At 34.2% G+C, this 24,216-nt stretch overlaps 1 protein-coding gene across 1 annotated transcript in view; it reads right to left on the bottom strand.

Annotated features, from left to right (window-relative positions):
* LOC120353821 (box A-binding factor-like) overlaps positions 1 to 24,216 on the bottom strand; it is a 598,086-nt gene that overhangs the window by 226,538 nt on the left and 347,332 nt on the right. Inside the window, exon 3 of the mRNA XM_039438892.1 lies at positions 20,160 to 20,202. The gene's annotated coding sequence lies outside the window, so the exon portion shown is untranslated. The remainder of the gene's footprint in view (positions 1 to 20,159; positions 20,203 to 24,216) is intronic.

Genomic DNA, 24,216 nt, shown 5'->3' with positions numbered 1-24,216 from the left:
AACTTGAAATTTTTCAAATCGAGTCTTAATTTAGCAAGGATGGTTTTAAAGGCCAATTTCAAATTTTCAAGATCTCAATAGGCCAAGTTTTCAGTTTTGTCAAGTTTTTAATTGGACCCTGGTAGAGCACGGGTTATCTGCTAGTTGATGATGATTAAAAACGTATATTGTTTCACATTAGATACAATGAATTATGATAAGTAAATTCAAATTAATTGAATCTGAAATAGTATCCAGTTTAACCCTTGCGGAGCATTGATTGATTACCTCTAAATTATGAATATTTAGAAAGCGGTAGTGTAAGATTCATTGTTTTCATGTAAGAGTAGATTATTACTACTATAATTACTGACTATTTTAAATATACTATTACTTTCTTTCCTTGCCCTATCACCATGGGTAAGGAAAGTATTGCTTTCCAAAAAAAAATTAAGGTACCCTAATTTCATGTTTTCTATACGTTTCAAGGTCCCCCTGAGTCCAAAAAAGTGGTTTTTGGGTATTGGTGTATGTGCGTTTGTGTACACGATATCTCATCTCCCAATTAACGGAATGACTTGAAATTTGGAACTTAAGGTCCTTACAATATAAGGACCAATTTCGATCAAATGCAATTCAAGATGGCGGCTAAAATGGCAAAAACGTTGTCAAAAACAGGGTTTTTCGCGATTTTCTCGAAAACGGCTCCAACGATTTTGATTAAATTCATACCTGGAATAGTCATTGATAAGCTCTATCAATTGTCATAAGTCCCATATCTGTAAAAATTCCAGGAGCTCCGCCCCATCCATGCAAAGTTGGATTTCAGATTCCCAATTATCAGGCTTCAGATACAATTTAAACAAAAAAATTCGAGTGGAGAAGATTGAGCATAAAAATCTCTACAATTATCGTTGAGTAACATTTTCACCTAAAATTGAAATTAAGCTCGAAATTCGAGAAAATGTGATTATCCAATGGCAACTGTTGATTCTATTAAATCATTCACTATGAAGAGATAGCAGACTTCGTGTGTCTCCAGCGCTATTGTCCTGTCACCAGCTGGCAGATCTTTGAATATTAGACTTGAGATGCGCGTGTACACTAGCGTCAGGTGATCAATTTTCATAACGGTGTGAGTGCGCCACACCAGATTTTTTTCATAGTGAAATCTGATATTTCAAATTTTTGTTAACATAACTTGAATAAATACATTCCTTTTCTGACAAACGCAATACAATTCAATAGAAAATAATACAATAATACACAATAATGCTAAGCAATTAAAAAGGAAATAACGTTAGACAACATCATTTTATTTGTGTTAGATAACAATATAATGTTGTACAATATTTATGTTGAAGTATTATGGATCCATTTAGGCTAGACACAAACCAGTTAGTGAAGACAAGACATGATGAGACACGTTTAGTCACAATACTTCATATTGTTGCTTATGACGCAACTCACACTGATTAGTCATTACAATAGTAGACATGTCTTCATAAGCAACTATGTGAAGTATTGTGTCATACCCAAAGGTGCGTACAGATTCACGCGCCGCGAACATGAGCAATTCACTTCAATCAGCTGATGCCAAGCTTTTTATAATCTATATCTTATACCGTTTCTGTAAAAATACTGATATAGTCAGCTGATTAAAAATGAATTGCTCATGTTCGCGGTGCGTATATCTGTACGCACCTCTACATAGCTCACTCTATTCACGTTTTGTTCTCTACAATGATGATAATCAACGATCAGATACCACTTTCAACTTGGATAATTCTCTTCAAATCTTACAAAATCTTCTGTTTCTAAGAGTTATTCATTGTTATTATTTTTACGACACAAATTAATCACAAACATCCGTCGAAGTTCAAGACAACAGAAATTGCATTAAAACCTTTCAAAGAAATTCAAGAAGACAAACGTTTGAGTGAATTATGACAAGACACCATGACACATCACTTGATAATCTTGATGGATGTCACAAGGATTTTCCAACAAACTCCATTATTGTGCAAAATTTATTCAAATTATTCTGTAAAATATATGCAATTTTATCTCGCAGACCAACCACTTTTATAGTTTCGCGAAAAAGAAAAGATTTTGTTCTGAAGATAATATGACATCAATCAAGTGACTCAAACAATAAACTAGAGGAATTTGAATAAATATCAGCTGCTAGCTGAGAGCCTTTGTTTTATGAGACCAGTTTTTTGTGCAGAAAGGTTTAAAATCCTAATAAATGGAAACTTATCTGGAGAATGTACTGCGATAATGGGAGAGAATCAAGAGAGAAGAAATAACTAATTGGAAAGAAGAATATGGAGAGAGAGAGATGAAGGAGAGACAAAGATGACGGTGAATTGATGAAGAAGCGTGTTGGAGGGAACGGGAAAAGTAAGAGAGGGAAAAAATGAAAGAATGAGAGAAAGAGATGGGAAATCAAGAGGAGAATGAGGATTGGTAGGAGAAGGAGAAGGTAAAGAAGGAGAAGAAGAAGGAGAAGGGGAGGAGATAGAGTATGATGTAGTGAAGGAGAAGAATGTTGGGAAGGGGAAGAAGATTTGAGAGGAGAAGAAGAATGAAAAGAAAAAGAAGAAGAAGAGAAGAAGAGATATGGAGAAGAAGAAGGAGAAGAAAAAGAAGAAGAAGAAGAGAAGAGGAATATGAAGAAGGAGAAGGAGAAGAGAAAGATGGAGAAACAGAAGTAGGAGAACACAAAAGTGAAAGAGAAGAAGAGATGTAGAAGAAGAAGAAGGAGAAGAAAAAGAAGAAGAAGAAGAAGAAGAGAAGAAGAAGAAATGGAGAAGAAAATGGAAGTGCAAGGGTTGGTGAAGAAGGAAGTGGTAAAGAGGGTGATGAGTAAATTATAAAGAGATGGGGGAGGAGGAGAAAGAGGAGAGGAGAATGAGAAGAAGGCGGAGAAGGATGAGAAGGAGAAGAAGAATAAGGGGAGAGAGGAGGAGAAGGTGATGAAGTAGGAGAAGAATGATGAGCAAAAGGAGAAGGGGAGAGGGAAGAAGAAGAAAAATGATTAGGAGGAGGAGAAGGAGAAGGAGGAAGAGGAGGAGAAGGTGATGTAGTGGAAAAAGAAGAAGAAGAGTGGGATGAAGGAAAAGAATGATAAGGAGAATGAGGAAGTTGAGAATAAGGTGTTAGAGAAGAAATAGCAGGAGGAGAAGTAGTGAAATTAGTGGTAAAAGGATGAACAAGAGAGAGAAAGAACATTAGAAGAAGTAAGGATAAAAAGAAGCATTGAATATATCTACCCATGTCTGGTTCAACAGCTATAAAAAGAAAGAGAAAATGAGTGACAACAATAACAAAAAGAAAAATGAAAGAATGAAGATTAAAAGATAAAAGACACAAAAACATGTGTGGATGAAGGAAACAAAAGCGAGTTCTATCTTGATTTGAATATTGTATCATAAAACTCGACTTGGCGAATTGAGACAAAAAAGAAACTTTTTCAAGCTTCAGATATAAATCTTGGGACTTCATATCAAATTCGCAAAAGATGATATCATAGTTTGTCTTGAAAATGGATTCATTGTTATGTATTCAGTGATGAACAAGAATTCTGAATTGAAAACTACATCATTTTGAAAATAAATTAGTGGATTTGATTCAATAATAATTGACAAAAATACAATGTTGGGTATAATTTAATAATTAACGAAAGGAATCATAACAAGAATAACTTGAATCACACCTAACAAGAAGAACTTCATAATAGAAGATTAATAAGTTGAAATAGTACTTTACGTAACAAGTCCGGTAACGATAAGTATGATTGTTTCTGCCCGAAACGTAGTTGATGGCAGAATTATCATACGAATGCGGTTAATACGTTACCGTACAAGTTACGTACAATATTTTCTGTCATACTTATCTGAGAAAGAATAATATTGCTGAGAAACCATTACCTGCTGCTGCTCTAGCTACTGTATTCTATAAACATGACCTAGCCCGTAGCGCCTAGTTCATAACAGACAGACCCTTCGAGCTCAAATAAAATAATAAAGGCCTAAATTATAAGATTTCAGATGAGTTCTTATAACTTGAAACTCCTTGAATGAGTTCTTTAATTATTTAGGTAGTATATTAATTACTCAGATGTTATAAGGACTCAGTAGAGTCCTAACATACTCGACTGTAAAGAGAACATTATGATCTCTTTACAGTATAGTATGCTGTAATGAAAATCACATGTTTTGTTGTTCGGCAAACAGCTGTTTACCGGCTTGATTCAATGCATGGAAAACAGCTGCAATTGAGTATGACAAAAATTCAATTTACAAAATAGATTGATAGAAGAAATCAATAACAAATTTAAGAAGTTAGAAGAAATTGAAGGAGGATAATTTATTTATTATCCCTCTACTGAGCACCGCTTTTAGTAAGGTCTATAGGAGGATTTATTAAATTTCAAGTTATCAACATTGTTTGAATGGGGAGTATTGATCTTATTCATAAGAAATACTGACATTTTTCATAATTTATATTTTACATAAATATAATAGTATCTCACTATGAAACAGTTCAATCCCAGGTACAAATCCCAGTTCAATCCCAGGTACGAATCCCAGTCCAATCCCAGTTACAAATCCCAGTTCAATCCCAGGTACGAATCCCAGTTCAATCCCAGGTAGAAATCCCAGTTCAATACCAGTTACAAATCCCAGTTCAATCCCAGGTACGAATCCCAGTTCAATCCCAGGTAGAAATCCCAGTTCAATCCCAGGTACAAATCCCAGTTCAATCTCAGGTACAAATCCCAGTTCAGTCCTGGGAACAAATCCCAGTTCAATACCAGGTACAAATCTCAGATCAATCCAAAACTCTAAAAACTTCTTAACACTCCTAAGAAAGTATTTTTGTCTTAATAAATTTTCTCGTCGATTTCTGTAAGAATAAGTAAATTCTTCCTGTAATAATAGCAGAAATATCTGAGAATTGTAGGGATGAACTCCTGTTATAGAAAAATCTTTGACTTTTAAAAATAAATTTATCATACAATAAAAATTGTTCCCACAACCATATTGTTGTGAAAATATGGGACTTAACAAAGATCACTGTCAGAGCACTATATTTGACAACACAAAATCCTGAAAAATCACAAGTTGAATAATAAAGCTATAATCCAACTTCTTATTATTCCGTTTGCAGTGGTTTTCGGTAGATTTCGTATTCATAATTCTGAAATGCTAATTCATGTCTTAATTCTTTCGCCCTCATATATGTGTTATTATGCTGTAGCATAAGTTGATGACTTTATTTCTGTGTAATATGTTTCTTGTGATAATACGTATGCGGGCATTGTCAGTTTGGTATGCATATACGGATAGTTTCTGTGTCATTCTTGGATGTTGAATGGGCATATCCTTCCACGTGACTCATTTTTGAATAAATAATGTCAAGTTTCCATGCAAAACTAAATATACGAAATACTTGTATCTTGCGTTCATAGGAAAAATGACTATTTCTTGGGGAAATACTCAGTTCTCTCATGCTATGGGAAATAAATAATGTTTGTATTCATTCTATTCTATATATTAATTCATTTAGAATTACCCAACTTACAGAAAAGTACCACAGGCTTATAAGCCCAAAACGGTTCCAATTCTAATTTATACAACAGTCTAAATGATGTAGGTTATATTGTGTCACTTAACATTATTCTGATGACTTCATTTTCTTGGGTATTTTTTTTCTTTTTTTTGGCAATACTCACCTAAAGCATGCGTTCACATCTGTTTAGAATACAATAGTACCGAATCGATTGGGACTAAACCCCATTCGGCTAATCAAATATTCGGATAATTATTGTAGTTTTATAAAAAACTAGCCGTCAGGCTCGCTTCGCTCGCCATATCCGTCTAGCCAGGGAGCTCCGCCCCCTGTACCCCCGACTTGATCGTCCAAAAATGAAATATTCACCTGAAGCTTGCGTTCACATCTGTTTAGAATACATTACAATAGTACCGAATCGATTGGGACTAAACCCCATCCGGCTAATCAAATATTCGGATAATTATTGTAGTTTTATAAAAAAACTAGCCGTCAGGCTCGCTTCGCTCGCCATATCCGTCTAGCCAGGGGGCTCCGCCCCCTGGACCACCGACTGGATCGTCCAAAAATGAGATCGGCGTGCACGCTTCGCTCGCCTGCATTTTCAACTTGACCATGCTTCATTCCATCAGAAAGTCAAAGTACTGAGAAAACGCAGAAAAGCTTAGAAAAAAGCTGATTTTGGGCGTATCTTTGATGAAATATTAGTCACCTCATCACAACATTTTTGAACCCTAGTTAAACCTCTGTACCAAATTTGAACATTTTCTGTTTATTACTTGATGAAAGAATTGAGAAAACGCAAAAACCGCTAATTTTGGGCGTATCTTTGGCGTTATTTCAAATTCCTTCTAACACAACATTATTGCACCATAGCTTAGCTTCTGTACTAAATTTGAACGATTTATGTTCATTTGTTCTCGATATAGCTGAGAAAACGTTAATAAACGCTGGAAAAACGCTAATTTTGAGCGTATCTTTGACGTTACGGTATTGCTAATACCTTCTACTTTTCCTTTGCTATTCCTTCTATTCCCTTTCTATTTTTTCTATCATTCCTTCTATTTCTAATTCCTTCAAATTCCTCCTAACACAGCATTATTACACCCTAGCTGAGCTTCTGTACTGAATTTGAACAATTTCTGTTCATTTTTTCTCGATAAACCTGAGAAACGCAAAAAAAACGCTGAAAAACCGCTAATTTTGGGCGTATCTTTGTCGTTATTGCTAATTCCTCCTACTTTTCCTTTGCTATTCCTTCTATTCCCTTTCTATTCCCTTTCTATTTTTTCTATTATTCCTTCTATTTCCAATTCCTTTAGATTCCTCCAAACACAACATTATTACACTCTATTATTCCTTCTATTTCTAATTCCTTCAAATTCCTCCAACCACAACATTATTACACCCTAGCTGAGCTTCTGTACCTCTGTACTAAATTTGAACAATTTATGTTCATTTGTTCTCAATAAAGCTGAGAAACGCTAAAAAAACGCTAGAAAACCGCTAATTTTGGGCGTATCTTTGGAAATTTTTCCAAATCCGTTCTTAGTGCGCCTCTAAAGGGCCAACTGAACATACCTACCGAATTTGAAAGTTTTTGGTCCGGTAGATTTTTAGTTCTGCGAGTGAGTCAGTCAGTCAGTCAGTGCCATTTCGCTTTTATATATAATTATATAGATGAGAAATTTAGTAAGAATACTGCTATTAAATTTATTATGATTCTATTCACTTGAATTACGACCGATTAAATGCTTTATTGTATAAATTAATCTTTGCTACTACGAGAGTGTTAATACTTTCTGAACATATCTTTGACAAGTTGCAGATCCCCTGATTCGGTAGGCAGTAAATGCTCATTAATCTATCTATCTATTCATCTGTAATTCGCTGAAGAGAGGAGAGAACGGTGCACACAGACTGAAATTAGAAGAGAAGGGAGAAAGAGAAAGAGAGTAAGTGATGAAACGTGATGGGAAAGGAGAGAGAAGATGGAGGAAAAGAGAGATAAGAAGAAGAGAGAGAAAGTGAATGAGGAGTGAGAGAGTGAAAACCGTGAGAATAGAGAAGATGCGACCTTGTTGGTACACCCCAAGCTGTGATGCACCTCTCAGCTTGTTATAAATTTGTTGAAATAAAGCGAAATAAATAAATAAAATGTCAGACGACGCTGGGAGAAGACAAACACTGTCAAATGCACTGCAAGACGTCCTACGTCTGCGCATGCCTTGTGCTGTTATACTACAAATTTGCTGACAAAAACAAAAAGAGAGAGAGTGAGTGAGAAAGTGCAGCACAGTCGATCCAGTACAGAACAGATTAGCTGTCAAATAAGTCACTCTCTCACTCTTCTATGCCGGTTATGTAGTGAATGCTGGTGCAAACACATTGCGCTTTGGTGCAGAAGAAAAATAAGATAAAGATGAGAAAGAAGAAGAGGGAGGAAGAAGAAGAAGAAAAAGAAGAAGAAGAAGAGAAGAAGAAGAAGAAGAAGAAGAAGAAGAAGAAGAAGAAGAAGAAGAAGAAGAAGAAGAGGGAAGAAGAAGAAGAAGAAGAAGAAGAAGAAGGAAGCTGCAGCCAATCATACATATAATCATCATCTTCTAATAGGATATCCCTCTTTCCATCAAACTATGCTGTTTTTCAATAATCCTATAAATCATCTTTCCATTTCATTTTTGTTATATTCAAAAGTTCATACTTCAATAAGTCGATTCAATGGTTGATGTGAACATGATAATTCTCATATTAGTTAAATGACGTGATCTCAGTACCTCCGTTGGATGGGTGAATTCATTGGTAAGCTGCACTAACTGACAATTATATCTCAATCTACTTCCTGGTCGTTCGGAACGCACATGAATTTGTTCTCCCATTTACTATGCACAAGAATATGACTCATATAAGCTTCATTACATCAAATAAAAATAAGAGTAGGTATCATTAGAAAATGAAATTGATCAATCAATAGTTAATAGTAGGCCAGAAATTCACTGCATCGAGAAAGGGGTTTCATAACTTTACTTTTTTATCATTATTTTTCATTTCACTCACCTTTTCATTGCCATTCTATTCATATTTCATGTTTCTTCCAATAAACATGTTCTATAGATTATCTAGTCCTGGTATTCTATCACTTTACTATCATTCTATTTATTCCCTATTTCTATTCCCTAATCCATTTATCCTCCATTATTATCTCCCAATTCTCTCTCTTGAATACTTCATTTTATAGTGTCTTTTTCTTTCTTCCTCTCTTTCCTCTTCCTCGATACTCTCTCTGAGAATGGACTTCTTAAGGTCCAAACTTCACCGTTTCATGTGAAAACATTACAGTAGTACCTTAACTTTTGCATTTTTCATCATTTTTCCTGCTCAATATTATTGTAGAACTCATTAGTTTAATATGATTCACCATGTAATTTTACCGCTACTGGTATTTATTTCTAACGCTGGAACAAATTATGTTTTGTTAAACACATGAATAAAGGAATCTGAATCTGAATCTGAATCCTCCTATAGTCTTCTCCGCTCGTCTTTGCCCTCTTCTCATTACCACAATTCTCTCTTATTCTCAATATCTCTCTCTCTGTGTGGAGAGGATATCATTCTATATAATACTCAGAGAGTCAGCAATTATTGTTGAGACATCGTTGATCTATGAAGTTACATTACTATATTATATTATCGTCATTAAAATTGCACTCAATCTCTATTCTCAATTTTTTCACACTTTGTAAAATTTGTTGAATAATTAGCAATACTTCCATTTAATGTTAAATAGTATGTAAGCCAGTATATATTGTAACATACTTGGATAAATAACTCTAACTCCAACTCTCTCATTCTCTCTCTCCGTCTTTCTCTCTCCAACATCCTCCAGCTATTACTGCAACAAGTGAGACCCCCTGTAGAGAGGTGAGAAAACCTGAAACATCGTACTTTATTTCTCAAGTTGTGCTGCAGGTCGCGGATAAAAATCAAGTCCGCATCAAGTACCTGCTAAGCATTATTTGTTACGTAAGCGTGCTTAATTTCTCAACATCGCTATCTTCTTAGATGAATCGCGGAATTCAACTTTATTTTTTGTATGAAACAAATTTTGTATTGGTCAACGTTTTTCTATCATTTTGCACCATACGTCAAATGGGATATGAGTTATTGGATGCATTCTTGTTGAAATGCATCTTATCCTCAGTCTTGATGCATTCTTATCCTCAATAAAGTTGAAATACTACGTGAGAACGAAATCGAAATTGAGTAGTGAAACTGAATAAATCTAGTTTTATGGATGAGAATTTATTGTGGACTATAGTAAGATCTACTTTCAGCATTCCTCATTAATGGCTTTAATGCTTTTCATTTGACTGATAATTTAGAAGTAGATCTCACTGTAGTGAATATTTTATCAGAGCGTTCAATAAATTCAGAATATTCAGATTGTTGAAATTTTTGTTCCACTAGATATGGATAACTAGTATACACCTAGTATATACGAAACACTCGAAAATAGTCTTTTCCTCCACCTACAGTCAAAAGTACTTACTTTACTCCCTGAAACATGATACTAAAGTGTCACTTTTTCGCTCTCGGTACTAAAAAACAGAAAAACTCCCTAGGGAGTAAAATTGACTCCATTTAAATAACATGGGAAACATCTCTATTTTATAAACGTACATTTGGAATAGGTCAGAAGGTCTAAGCTCAGATGAGGAAGCATAGAGAGTAGTCATTAAACCAACTAAATTCAATACCTCAACCAGACATTTGATCGATATATAAAATTTATGTTTGTATGCTGGAATTATTATTACAAACTTCATATCACTATACTAAAAAAAATGTATATATTTTTTCTTTTATTCCATGTTATTCAAAATATCAGCCAACGAATATTACTTATTAACTAATCAAATTTGAAACGGGAACTTCATCATAGCTGTAGTTTTGGCTGTCATTGTTGTTCCAACTTTAGCCGACAGATAGTGCTGTCGGAGGAGAACTGTGATTACAAGCCAGCTGTTTCTGTTTAATTTTTAGATTAAATGTTGTAACATATTGTTTGGTCACATACGTTTTTAAAAATTATTTTATTAGCAGTTTTTATAAAAAATGTAGGTGGAGGAAAAATGTTGTGTATATCACGAGTGAAAAATGTTTTTTCTCCCTCAGGAAAATTGTTGCCCTCGGCTTCGCCTGGGGCTTCAAACTTTTCCCTCAGGGAGAAAAAACAGTACTTTTCACTCTAGATATACAAATAACTATTGATAGTGCATACCTATGCCATGATCTGGCAATTGGGTGATAGGGTGGAACTTATTCAGTAATTTACAAACCTCTATAAGGCAAAAACGTGATAAGACGAACTTTTAACGATTCTATCAAAGCTTTTGTGACATTCAATGGAAAAACCTCTGTATAAAGCTGGGGTGGTTCCCTTTGTGCGTAAATGCCGTCGTCGACCACGACAGGGTGAGGATCTCAGATTGGATAGATTTCAATTTGTCTAAATAACCTAAAAAATTATGTTTTAATGAGGGATCTTGAGTTTATACTTTCAAATGGCAATATGTTGATATTATTAGAAATGTTTTTATTCTTGAATAATAAACACAAATAATGAGAAGTTATTTAATCAGCTGTTTTAGCACACTTGAAATTTGGACAATATGAGTGTCAACAATGCTTGCCGTCGTCGACTGCGGAAATTTACGCATAAACGAAAACGTACCTTAACGTGAACATACTGGCAAAACTCTGAATACACCAATGAATCCAATATGAGAAAAATATCGAGGTTGAACTGTAAATGAGAATCTTATGAAACATTTTAATTTGTTACTGAACTTTCGAAAGTCCACAACTTGGGAATCACATGGAAAAATGTTGTTAATGATTTGATTTCAAGACTTCTTCATTGTCTCATATTTTTACATAACATTGAAGCTGCGTTTACATAAAAGTTAAAAACAAAATTTTAATCCTTATAGATTCTATTGGATTCAACATAACTTATCATACACATGATGAACATATGTGTTTGTCAATTTTTGTTCAATCTAACAGAATCTATAAGGATTAAGTTATTGACATTTTGTTGAAAACTTTAGTGTAAACCGAGCTTAACAATAAATCCACTAGGAATAACTAATAATAAATTCATTCGGAATAAAAATGACGCACAAAGGTTATTACCGGGCTTCCAATTACAAAATCGGCTAGGCCTTACCGGGCTTCCAATTACAAAATCGGCTAGGCCTTTAATATGAACTTTTCAAATTTTTAATAATATTCCAGAAAGAATTAATATTTTTGTTTCAAAAGAAAAACAAATGAAACTCATACATGAATGGATAGACTTATCTGGATTCATGTGAATAGAAACAACAGGTATAACCAAAACCTGATTCTCCAGCAAAGAATACTTTGAAACTTGTGCACTCCATCTTCATGGGTAAATCTAATTTGGAATATTGCATTACCATGTGTCTCATACTTTGATTGGTTATAAAATATCTCTTGTAACAAAATATGTAGCTAAATCAGCTAATAACGCTCTGGAATTAAAAAAAATGAAAACTAAAATAAACTTTAAATAATATACAGAAAAAGAATTTTGCAACCAGTCGCTTTAAAAAGTCTGTTCTAATGGATTCTAAATTTATGACTTGACATTCAAGTGTAACATACATCTCCCCAACAGACACCTCCTGACATTTTTCCCCAAAACAAAACACAACGATAAAAACTAGAACCTAATAATTCAACATGAAATGACAGCCTACCCAATGAGAACAAAGACCCGGTTAAACGTTTGACAAATACGAATCCAGATAATAATCTGGATTAGACTAAATTACAAGTCTAAATTCCATTCTTTCCAGCATTAAAAAGCCAGGTATTATCATCCTATATTCATCTATACATATATTTGAAGAAAGTATACAGTGTGATACATTTCAAACTGTCAGCTATCCTAATAGATAACATCAATGCTCGCTCATTAAACTAATGCTGACAGTTTAAAAAGAATCTCACTATGTTGAAATTAACCTTCAACTGTCAGTGATCCTAATAGATAACATCAATGCTTCCCATCCAAATAATACTGACAGTTTGGAGTGAATCTCACCACAATTAGATTAACCTTGAACTGTCAGTGATCCTTATTTATAGCATCAATACCTTCCATCCAAACAATGCTGACAGTTTGAAGTGAATCTTCTTACTTGAGCTTGCCACCTGTCCTGTTAAGACTCTTCTAATATCCTTTGGAATAAATCTTAGTAACATTTTTTGGTACATTTTTTCCTGAGCAATCTGACAGACGGATAACATGAACGGTTTCTTTATCATAACTTGAATTCTTTGTCAGTCCGAGTTCTATTGAGTGTGTGATACGATTATAATACAGGAAAACTTGAACTAACTTTCTTTTTGAGATGTGTTTCTTTTTTTAGCTTTCTTGTCCAGTATTTGTTTTGTTAGCTAGAGAAGTTTCGGAAATTTGATTTGTATTATATCAATGTACAAATCTATATGAACGATTTCAATATAACATAGAATTATAAAATCTATTCAATTATGAATGAGATGATCTGTCAAAACCACTTATTCATTGAAAAAAAATTAAGATACCAAAATTCAGTTTTACACTAAAATTTGAAATACATTTGAAATATTTAAAATTTGATCCTAAAATTCAGTTTTAAATTTTAGATTCAGTTTTACACCGTTATCAATCTAAGAAAATAATCAATTATCAATCTACGAGACTAAAAGCTTAAACATTGAGCAACAGAATTATTAGTGTGGGTGAAGCCGTACGATTGACTATTAGCACAGAATACAGCGGGATTTTTGTTTTATAGAAGTTTTCTCTGCTAGGTTTAGACCAATCATGGTTGAGCTCTACTGTCATTGGTCGAGATAAGACATACTCAAGTATTGCAAATAAGGAGCGACCGCAATCACTCAATAGTCAGTTATTATACTTGAGCAATAATAACAAATCTCTAGTCTCAACCAATGACAGTAGCACTCAACTTCTATTGGTCTACAAATAATGGCCAATCATAGGCTTCCACCAAACTATTCACTGTGTTTGAACTAACTTTCAGTTTACTAGAGATCGAGAATGGTTTAAAATCGGAAATAGTAGCTCAAATTGTTTTGAATGAAAAATACTAAGAAATTGTCAAAAAACCACTGATTAGAAAGACCGGTTTCGGTTATTACACCATTGTCAATCTCTGATAAACAGTTTATCAAACAAACAAATATAAACAGTTTATCAGAGATTGACAATGGTGTAATAACCGAAACCGGTCTTTCTAATTATCAATAAATCAGTGGTTTTTTGACTATTTCTTAGTCTTTTTCATTCAATATGAATAATTACCACAATATCAACTTCTAAACTACACAAAAAGTCAAATTGTTTTAATCGATTAGTGATTTTGACACTTCGCTTCAGTCAATATATATTTACAGTCACTATTACAAGAAACATTTTTCGTTTTTTTGATTAGATATCTTTATTTTGTGGATTGCAACATGAATAAATAATGATGACATGAACTTGATTAGTTAGTGACTTCACTAACAATACAGCTAGTTAGCTATTCAATTAATTGTACAAAGTATGACCTTGAGACCTATTAATGAAGAAAAGTTTCGAGATAATTCTAATTACGATAATTCAATATTCTAATGTAGCTACACAAGTCAGTGGAGTTTGAAAGGATTCAACTAGACTCATCCAGATGAAATTGTGACATTGTTTACTAATCATATTTTCATCGCAATTTTACTGTTGTATTTTGCATGCTCAATAATTCATCATCATCATCATCCATCATGGACTAGGCTTGTAAAGCCTGTTCCGGTGTCCACCGTTTCCTCGGTCTTCCGACGTCCCTTCTCCCATCCAACTGTAACTTCCAAGCTTGTAGTGGAAGACGAGTTGGTGGCATACGGCGCAGGTGATTTGTCCATTTTAATCTGCTCAATAATTAAAAAATTCAATTACTGTACTTTATACTAGGTCTACACCTCTTCACACTTCCAATTCATTTTCAAGCTTAAAACCATCCTCTCTCTTTCAAGCTCTACAAATCATTCTCCACAAGGCTCTCCTTTTGTGTAAATTCTCTCCAAATTAGGAAGCGCACATCAAACAACTTCAACAAGTTTAACACCGACAAATTCAAGAGTTAAGTTGAAATAAGTGAATAATTTTATTTATCTACATGAGAGATGCATAGACGAAACAGGGATACTGAGTTTCTCTTTTTATAAAAAGAGATAGGCCGGAGGAAACAAGGATAATGTAAGAGAATGGACAGAGAAACTCAGAAATAAACGAGAGAATATAAAGAATAAAATAAGTGTAACTGGTTTAGTTGAGGCTGGCAGTCAGCCATTTGTTCATGTGCCTTCATGAAACGATCATTAATTATATGAGAGAACCAGTCACCACTGCCTCGAGTCACCCGTAACTAAAACAACAGGATTCATTTATTTATGTATTTGCAGTATAAAATAGGAATGAATTCTTAGTTTTCCTTATACTTCTTCTAGTTATTAATCTTTCTTCTTTTCTTCTCTTCTTCTTCTTTTCTTCTTCTTCTTCTTCTTCTTCTTCTTTTCTTCTTCTTCTTCTTCTTCTTCTTCTTCTTCTTCTTCTTCTTTTCTTCTTCTACTTCTTCTTCTTCTTCTTCTTCTTCTTCTTCTTCTTCTTCTTCTTCTTCTTCTTCTTCTTCTTCTTCTTCTTTTCTTCTTCTTCTTCTTCTTCTTCTTCTTCTTCTTCTTTCTTCTTCTTCTTCTTCTCTTCTTCTTCTTCTTCTTCTTCTTCTTCTTCTCTCTTCTTCTTCTTCTTCTTCTTCTTCTTCTTCTTTCTTCTTCTTCTTCTTCTTCTTCTTCTTCTTATTCTTCTTCTTCTTCTTCTTCTCTTCTTCTTCTTCTTCTTCTTCTTCTCTTCTTCTTCTTCTTCTTCTTCTTCTTCTTCTTCTTCTTCTTTCTTCTTCTTCTTCTTCTTCTTCTTCTTCTTCTTCTTCTTCTTCTTCTCTTCTTCTTCTTCTTCTTCTTTTCTTCTCTTCTTCTTCTTCTTCTTCTTCTTCTTCTTCTTCTTCTTCTTCTTCTTCTTCTTCTTCCTTCTTCCACTTGATAATTTTTGAAATGCTTTGACAATAATTATTCCAGTCTAGCCTTCTGTTTTACAGTATCAAAGGTGTAGAAGTATTCTGTATAGTGTGATAAAAATACATCCACATGTAACTAAACGTATCCATTTCTCGAATCTAAAGGCCGGTTTCCGAGCTCGAGAATTACTAAGTTCTAGACTTTAAACAGCTGGAATCAGAAAATTGGCTTTCCGAAACGGGGCGTAGTAGCAGCTTTTATGCCAATCTTTCCTTTCTCATTTCTATAATTTTGGAAACGAAACGTCCTTGACGAAATTAAACATTCCTAAATAATTCGAAATAGCGGAAATTTTACACTATTTTCATTTTATTTTTTTTATTCGATTTTCTAGTTTTTCAAAATTTAATTTAAACGTGACTATGACTACGTACCGTTTTGGAAAGCCAATTTTTTGACTCCAGCTGTTTAGAGTCTAGAATCCTGAGCTCGGAAACCGTCCCTAAAAGTTGTCAATCAACATTCGAATTAAATCGGAAAATCAAATATTCGATTCAATTCCAGACAAGCCTTTCCTTTTTTAGTATTAAAGATGTAAAAGTAACTATAGTATGATAGTGTGATTAAAAGATATCCACATAACGTACCTATCTCTCGAATCTAGGATTTGACAATCAATATCCGTTTGTGATTTTTATTTATTTATTTATATTTTTTACAAAGAAGCAATGATTGGGAGAGAAAAACTAAGGATACTTCTTGTACTTACCATTCCTCTCCCAAATTTAGATAACACTTTAAAAGTCCAAAATAGGATTATGATTTCACTTTACTAAAATTAAGTCCATTTTCACTCAAAAACTAAGATTTTTTAACTTTGACGGTTGAAAACTGAATAAAAAACAAAAATATCACACTCAAATCATCATTAATTGAAAAATTTCTGAGTTATTTTACAAAATTTAGAGCCAGAAAAAACACAATTCACTATTCAGCACAGCTGATCATGAGCTGAATACAGCTTCGCCCAACAAAATGGCGATGACTTGTCGTCATCAACCAATGAGAAAGCGATTTGTCTATTGGGATTGTACAGCTACAAAATGGCAGTCTCTACCTTGAATGCGATTGGTTCAAGATTTCTGCAAAGTGGATGTGGAGATTAATATGTTAATTTTGCAGACAGAGACAACTTTGGAATATTATAGGAATGCACCATATGAGATAGTTCTTGGAGAAATGAATTCCCCTCTCCAATTCCACCAATCAATATTGTGATACCAATCAACAATCAAATTTGTGATGATCAATAACTAGAAAATCATGGAAAGAGCATTGGATTTAGAATGTTAAACTTATTCTCAGTGTGGAATTCTAGTATGTCAGAGCCCAATTTAATATAACAAGAGATCAATTCCATCTAAATTTTTGACATGATGATCAACAATTGAAAAAAATATCTTACCCAATGAAAACACAATATATGTAGACAAATACATTATCATGCATTCATTTGCAGAATCCTGTTATGAATGAATATCACTGAATCTCACCAAACACTGTGTCAGAAGTCAAATAAACCTATGATTCAATTGAATTCTCATAATGGGATGTTGTCAAAAATATTATCACTGTAGAATCATGGAGTGTGGACCCAACCTATTTTTCTACAATTTCTATCTTCATTTGGGAAAGGAACAGTTTTGGGCTTTGAGCCTGTGGTTCCTTACCCAATCATTCATTGTTGAGAATGATATTGTATCTATCAATCTATAAAATGAATGAATAAATAAGTAAATTATATCATTGCTGTTGAAACATGTTTGTAATTTTACAATAAATTGGTGATATTTTCGACAGCATCCTAGTGTTTTCATTATAGATAGATATCACAACATCTCACAAGCAACATTATCTGAAGTGAATTCTCATTGATTAACAAATAATCACAGACCATGCTCAAAGATCTGCTGTAAATAACTAATAGTGAGTAGGATTTTGATTTTGTATTCATTTTTTTCAAATAATTGCAATATTTCTAAAGTTTTTAATTTATTGTGATACATCCTGTGATTCATTTAGAGTATAACATCAACCTTCAAAATTCAAAATTCAAAATCATTATTCCTGGACCGAAAATCAAGTTATGAAGCAGTGTGTAATTACATTGATTTTTGGACAACATTAACATTTTTTCAAAATTTTTGGAGGGGAATAGTACAGGCTCAGCCTAGTTTTTCCCCCAATGTCATAATTGTATTATGATTATAGTGTTTTATCATAGAGAAACAATAGCGTATGTAGATATCCCATGGTATAGGGAGTTTATGTCGTAGCTTTTACTGTTATCTCAAGCCGATTATTGTCGATTTTCACTGTTTTGTTGTGGTAAGAGTGTATGAACGGCACAATATGAGAGACTACCAGTGTCACACAGCTTCAAGGGAAAGAACTACGTGGACTATCGGCTTGAGATAACAGTAAAAGTTATGACATAAACCCCCTATACCATGAGATATCTACTTACGCTATTGTTTCTCTATGGTTTTATACAATGAATGAATGAAATATAATACAATAATTGACCTGATATACAATACCCCTGTTAACTATATTATCATACGATGAAATAACATGTTCCCAACAATACCCACAACTTTTATACCCAAGCACAAGTCAACGACTTATATGGGCATCATCACCCTCAGCAAGAAGAATCTACTCCTTTTTCATACTCTGTACTCTTCAACAAGACAAACCACTAAACAACTATGATTTAAACCGCAAACAATAATTAAACCGGCTGCAAAACTGCAAAAATGTACTGCAGTTCTATCCTATAACAGTAAACAACATCTATTCACTACACTCAACTATAGCCTTCCATCTTCTGTGGTCAGATTCATCTCAATCTGTCAGCATTAGTTGTATTGGAAGCATTGATGTCATTCCGGAGGAATTCTGACAGTGTGAGGTAGATCTTACTACAGTGAGATTCACTTGAAACTGGCAGTGTTGTTTATATGGGAAGCATTGAAGTCATTTATGAGGAATTCTGACAGAAAGAAGTGAATCTTACTTCAGTGAGATTCACTAAAAACTGGCAGTGTTAAATGTATGAGGAAAATTGATGTTATGTATGAGAGATGCTGACCGTTTGGAGTGAATCTCAGTATAACTGTACGTACTCATCCTCAGTATGCTAGTAAAAGCTATAAATTTCAAGATTGTTGGTTGTGTAGATAAATAACACATGAAGACATACATGTGCATCTTCTTCGTTCTCTCTTTATTCTCCTTCATTCTTTTTCGTCTTCGTTCTATTCTTCGTGTTTTCGTTTTTCTTATTCTCTCCTGCACTCTTCTTCTCCTCTTCACGGATCGATTTCTCTTTCATCTTCTTTTCTCATCCTTCCCGTTTGATTATCGCTTTCCTTCATCATTACATCTTCCTTTGGTCTTGATACTCTTTTACTCTTTCTTCTCAATTTTATCCATCTCCTCCCCAATTTCCTTCACCTCAACCTCCTCCTCTTTCTTCAATTATTCTTCTCTGTCTTTTAAATCTCTCTTCTCCTCTTCCAATAACTCTTCTTATTCATATTTAAAAGAGAGAATTATGCTCTAAATCTTCATCTATCTCTTCATTTTCTTATTTATTCACCCTCTCCCATCCACTCTTACATCAACCTCTCCCTTTTTGTTCTTTATCATCAGTACCACTCATCACTTCATCAATCATCACTTCTCTCTTGTTTTTCCTTCTTCCAGCTTCATCCTTACCTCTTCTCCTTCATTATCCTTCTCCTCTATCCCTTTTCCATCTTTCTTACTCCTAGCTTATGTTGCCTTAAATGGTCATCGACACAGAGAAATAAAACTAGAAAGACATTTACAGTACAAGAGTGGACGTCACAAAATACGCAAAAAGTGTATGAAATAATGAATTGCAACAATGTATAGCTTTCCTGCTGTGTACTAAATGGCTAAGAAAGGTTGAGGTCGTTTGACCATCTCATGATATATTTCTGTGGTGAATACACTTGATTTGTGAGTCAAGTTGAAATATTTCATATCAGAGATTCCATTTATTGATGTATATCAATACCAGAGAGCATCTTTCGTAACGTGAATATCTTAAAATATTAACTTTTAATGAGAACTATTGAGATTTCTTTCTCGTAGACATGACATCCATGTTTTGGAATACATAGTAATATAATAAGTGAATGTTATATCAATGTTAATCATTTAAGAAGCTTATGTTGTTCATAGTAATCCCTGAATAGTCATAAGCATCTATTCGAATTTTTCCAATATTTCATTACTTCCCTTTTAGTTGTTGATGGAAATTTAAATCTGTAGCAAGTCGTGAATGTGTCACGTTTTGATCCAGACATGAAGCTCATGTTAATTTTTCTATTGATCAATAAAAATTATGTTTGAATAAATCCTACCTCATGACTGGTGTACTTGCAGCTTTCTCCTGGATACAGTCATCTGTAAAACAAAAATACAGCATTCAGTACATTTTTATTCACGTGCACCATATTTCGATATCCAGTGGAAATATGAAATGAATTTTACGGAAAATATACAATTTTGTAAGATATTCATATTTTTATGGATATCAATATTGCAATCAATCTGCACTACTCCATGAATCAATCATTATTGTTCATGATGAAGATGTATTCTAGATAGTATTCAATATTACTCCATGGTTAATAATTATTGTACATAATGATAATATTATTTAACAAAACGATTTGATATTGTCAAAACCACTAATTTGATAGAGAAGTTTTTTAACAAAATATTTGTTTCGGTTGCTACACCATTATCAATTAATCAATCTCATTATTATCTCAAAGTGTTTTGATAAATAATTGTGATCATAGAAATAGCAAGTTGTTTTTTATTCAACATTGTTATCCACCACATCAACTTCATAACAGACAAAATGCAAATGAAATAATGAAAAATCATATTGATATTGTGATCGATCCTTCCCAAACCATGACCATTATTGTTAATTACTTGTCGTCGAAAAGTTTCATGAAAGAACACATTATTCTACCAAAAATTGAAAGAAAATATACTGAAAGCCCTACTTAGTGCCAGCCCTGTAATAACCAGGAAGGTGTAAGATGGAAGCTATAGAACTCCCACAAGAAAAGCGAGATAAAGGCGCTGGGAAAGAAAGCGTTTCCCAGCCAACTTTCCCAGCTTTTCATTCACGGCTGACAACGTGAAAACTCTTCTTTCTTCCCTAGAAAATAGGGCTTTCCTCCCCCCACCTCTACACCCTTCTTTTCTGCGGTTTCTCAGGGTTAAGGGAAGTGGGGAGGAAGGTAGCATAATGAAAAATAATCCATTATTTGGAGTGATCCATCTTCCAATAGATTGCTTGCTTTCTGGGGTGACGTCAGAGGGCGGTGAGGAGGGGAGAGGTTTCTTGTGTAATGTCTTCCCCTTCCCCCCTATTTCCTTTCATCAACCCCTTACTTCTCACCTTATTTACGGGGTTTCCACCTGATTCCACCTCCCTCCCTCCAGAGCATTATAGGAGACAGCTAATGTGGTGACACCTTCCCTCCCTCATCCCTTAAATATCAACGCTCGATTTTCCCAAAGAGTTTGGCAACACAAAGAGTTCCTTCCCCTCCTCCTCATCACCACCCCCTCCTACTCCTACTCCTCCTCCTCAACACTTTCCAATCCATTCAATAGCTCCTTTATTCCTCGTCCTGTCATTATGCCTCCTTTATTCACGGTCTTACGTCACACTTTCTTCCTCACTCCTCCTCCTCCTCCTTTTTCTCCTTCTCCCTCCCTGATCACTTTCTTCCCCTCTCCTATCTATTGTACTCACAGGCCATCAGTCTTCCATGCTACCTTAAGGTTTTCAATAATCTACTGTTGCTATAATGTATATAGGTGCACTGCAAGAAGTAAAATATATATTTATGTACTGTACAAAGCAGCTAATCCCGTCATGTGACAGCTGAATACTTTTCTTTCTTTCTTCTTTCCTTTCACTCTCTCTCTCTCTCACTCCCTCTTTCCCACTCTACTTACTGTCTTCGTGCCAGTTGCACAACAGCCAGTTTAAATTTTAACCGTGATTATTTCCACGAGAACCAATCAGAGAAGCCGTCTTTTCAAAAAGGTCCTCTCTAATTGGTTCTCGTGAAATTAATCATGGTTAAAATTTAATCGGCTTTTGTGCAGCCGGGTATCAATGTTGAGGTCGTGTGTTGATGGGAAAGATATTATTTCATATTCCTTTCAGAGAATCGACAATTATTCGTTGCAGCACCACCGATTTATGTAGTTCCATCACAATAATGCATTCAATCTCAATTCTCATTGATTAATTTCTATTACTTTGTAAAATTCGTTGGTTAATTTAGCAGTACTGTTAATTAGTGTGTACAAGCTAATATATCAGTTTATAATATTATAACTTTCTTACTCGTACATAAAGAACTTTTTGTCATACTAACTCAATTGAAGCTGTTTTCCGTGCATTATTAATCAAGCCGGTAAACAGCTGTTTGCAGAACAAGAGAACATGTGATTTTCATTACAGCATACTACACTGTAAAGAGATCATATGTTCTCTTTACAGTCGAGTATGTTAGGACTCTACTGAGTCCTAATAACATCTGAGTAATTAAAATACTAACTCAAATAATTAAAGAACTCATTTAAGGAGTTTTAAGTTATAAGAACTCATCTGAAATCTTATAATTTAGGCCTTTATTCTGTCTGTTATGAACTAGGTGCTACGGGCTAGGTCATGTTTAAAAAATGCAGTAGCTCGAGCAGCAGCAAGTAATGGTTTCTGTTTCTCAGCAATATTATTCTTTCTCAGATAAGTATGACAAAAAATATTGTACGTAACTTGTACGGTAACGTATTTACCGCTTACTTGAACAGTAAATTATTGTTACCGGACTTGTTACGTAAAGTACTATTAATCCAATCTAAACTAATCCCACTCTCTTTCTGTCTTATTAGAGGGTTGATATATGAGGAATTCATTGATTTAATCTTCCAAGAATGGACAATATTCTATGCTACAATATAATTATGCTGATGCTTGTAAATACAGAACTACAGTTTTTTATCAACATCAATAATTTGAACAATAATTTTCCACTACGTGTATGTGAGCTAGTCGTATTCTAGATAGCTGTAATTATTGATTTACAACACAATCTATTACAATGTTCGGGGAAGGACCAACATTCACAGCCCAAAACTGTTCCTTCATTTCTTCTTCCCAATACTGTATTGATCAATCATTTTTCAGGTAATATTTGGAAATTAATAATACGTAATGTAAGTTTATATGCTACTTTACTCAATAAATTATTCATCAATTCCATATCCCATTAAGAACTGCCATTCATTCATCTAAAGTCTCCATAAATCAACGGAAAGCATTATACCGGGTGCTTACAAATGAAATAGACAGTTTGAATAGCTTGTGGAGAATTTATTATTTAAAAGTTTAGATCATTACTTACATGATTACATAGAAGAGTTCTTGAAGTTTTTATTGAAAATTTACAGATGTTCAATGTGTGCACCATTTGCAACAAGACAGATATCAACACGGTAGTCAAATTCTGACCACACACGACTAAGCATATCACAGTTAACTGTAGCAAGAGCATTTGTGATTTGTTGTTTAAGATCATCGATATCAACAGGAAGCGGTGGTACAAAAACTCTGTCTTTTACATAGCCCCACAAGAAAAAGTCGCAGGGCGTTAGGTCCGGACTACGAGGTGGCCACGGCTGAAACACAACGTTTTCCTCACTTGCAAGGCCGATCCATCCTCTAGGAAGATGTTCATCAGATACCTTCTGACGTCTGAGTACCAGTGAGGCGGAGCTCCATCTTGTACAAAAATGAAGTTACAATAAATACTATCTTCATGGAGTTGAGGCATTAACCATTTGGTTAACATGTCCAGAAATTCTTCCGGTTACTGATGGTTCTTGGAAGAAGAAAGGCCCGTAAACCTTTTCACAAGATAAAGCGCAAAACACGTTCACTTTAGGAGAATCGCGTATATGCTGTACAGTCTCTCTTGGGTTATCTGTTCCCCATACTCGTACATTATGTCTGTCAACTTTTCCACTAATGTGAAAAGTGCATTCATCACTGAAAATTAGGCGATTAAACAATGTGTCGTCATTTTCAAGACAATGTTGCATCTCTTGACAAAAATCTTTACATACAACTTTATCATTGTCATTTAAACTTTGTACTAACTGCAATTTATAAGGTGTCATTTTCAAACGTTTCCGCAGAATTTTCCACACAGTAGGTTGAGGAATTTGCAATTCTAAACTTGCTGATCTAGTCGATTTTCCTGGACTTCGTACAAAAACATCACGAACACTATCAATTTTTTCTTCTGTAACAGAAGGTCTTCCAGTACTCTTCTTCTTACACACACATCCACTGCTTTCAAAACGTTCATACCAGTCATA

This window comes from Nilaparvata lugens, chromosome 12 (genome assembly GCF_014356525.2).
Source record: "Nilaparvata lugens isolate BPH chromosome 12, ASM1435652v1, whole genome shotgun sequence".
NCBI lineage: Eukaryota > Metazoa > Arthropoda > Insecta > Hemiptera > Delphacidae > Nilaparvata > Nilaparvata lugens.
Note: the sequence above shows the minus strand (reverse complement) of the source record. Positions and strands in the feature narration are given on the sequence as shown.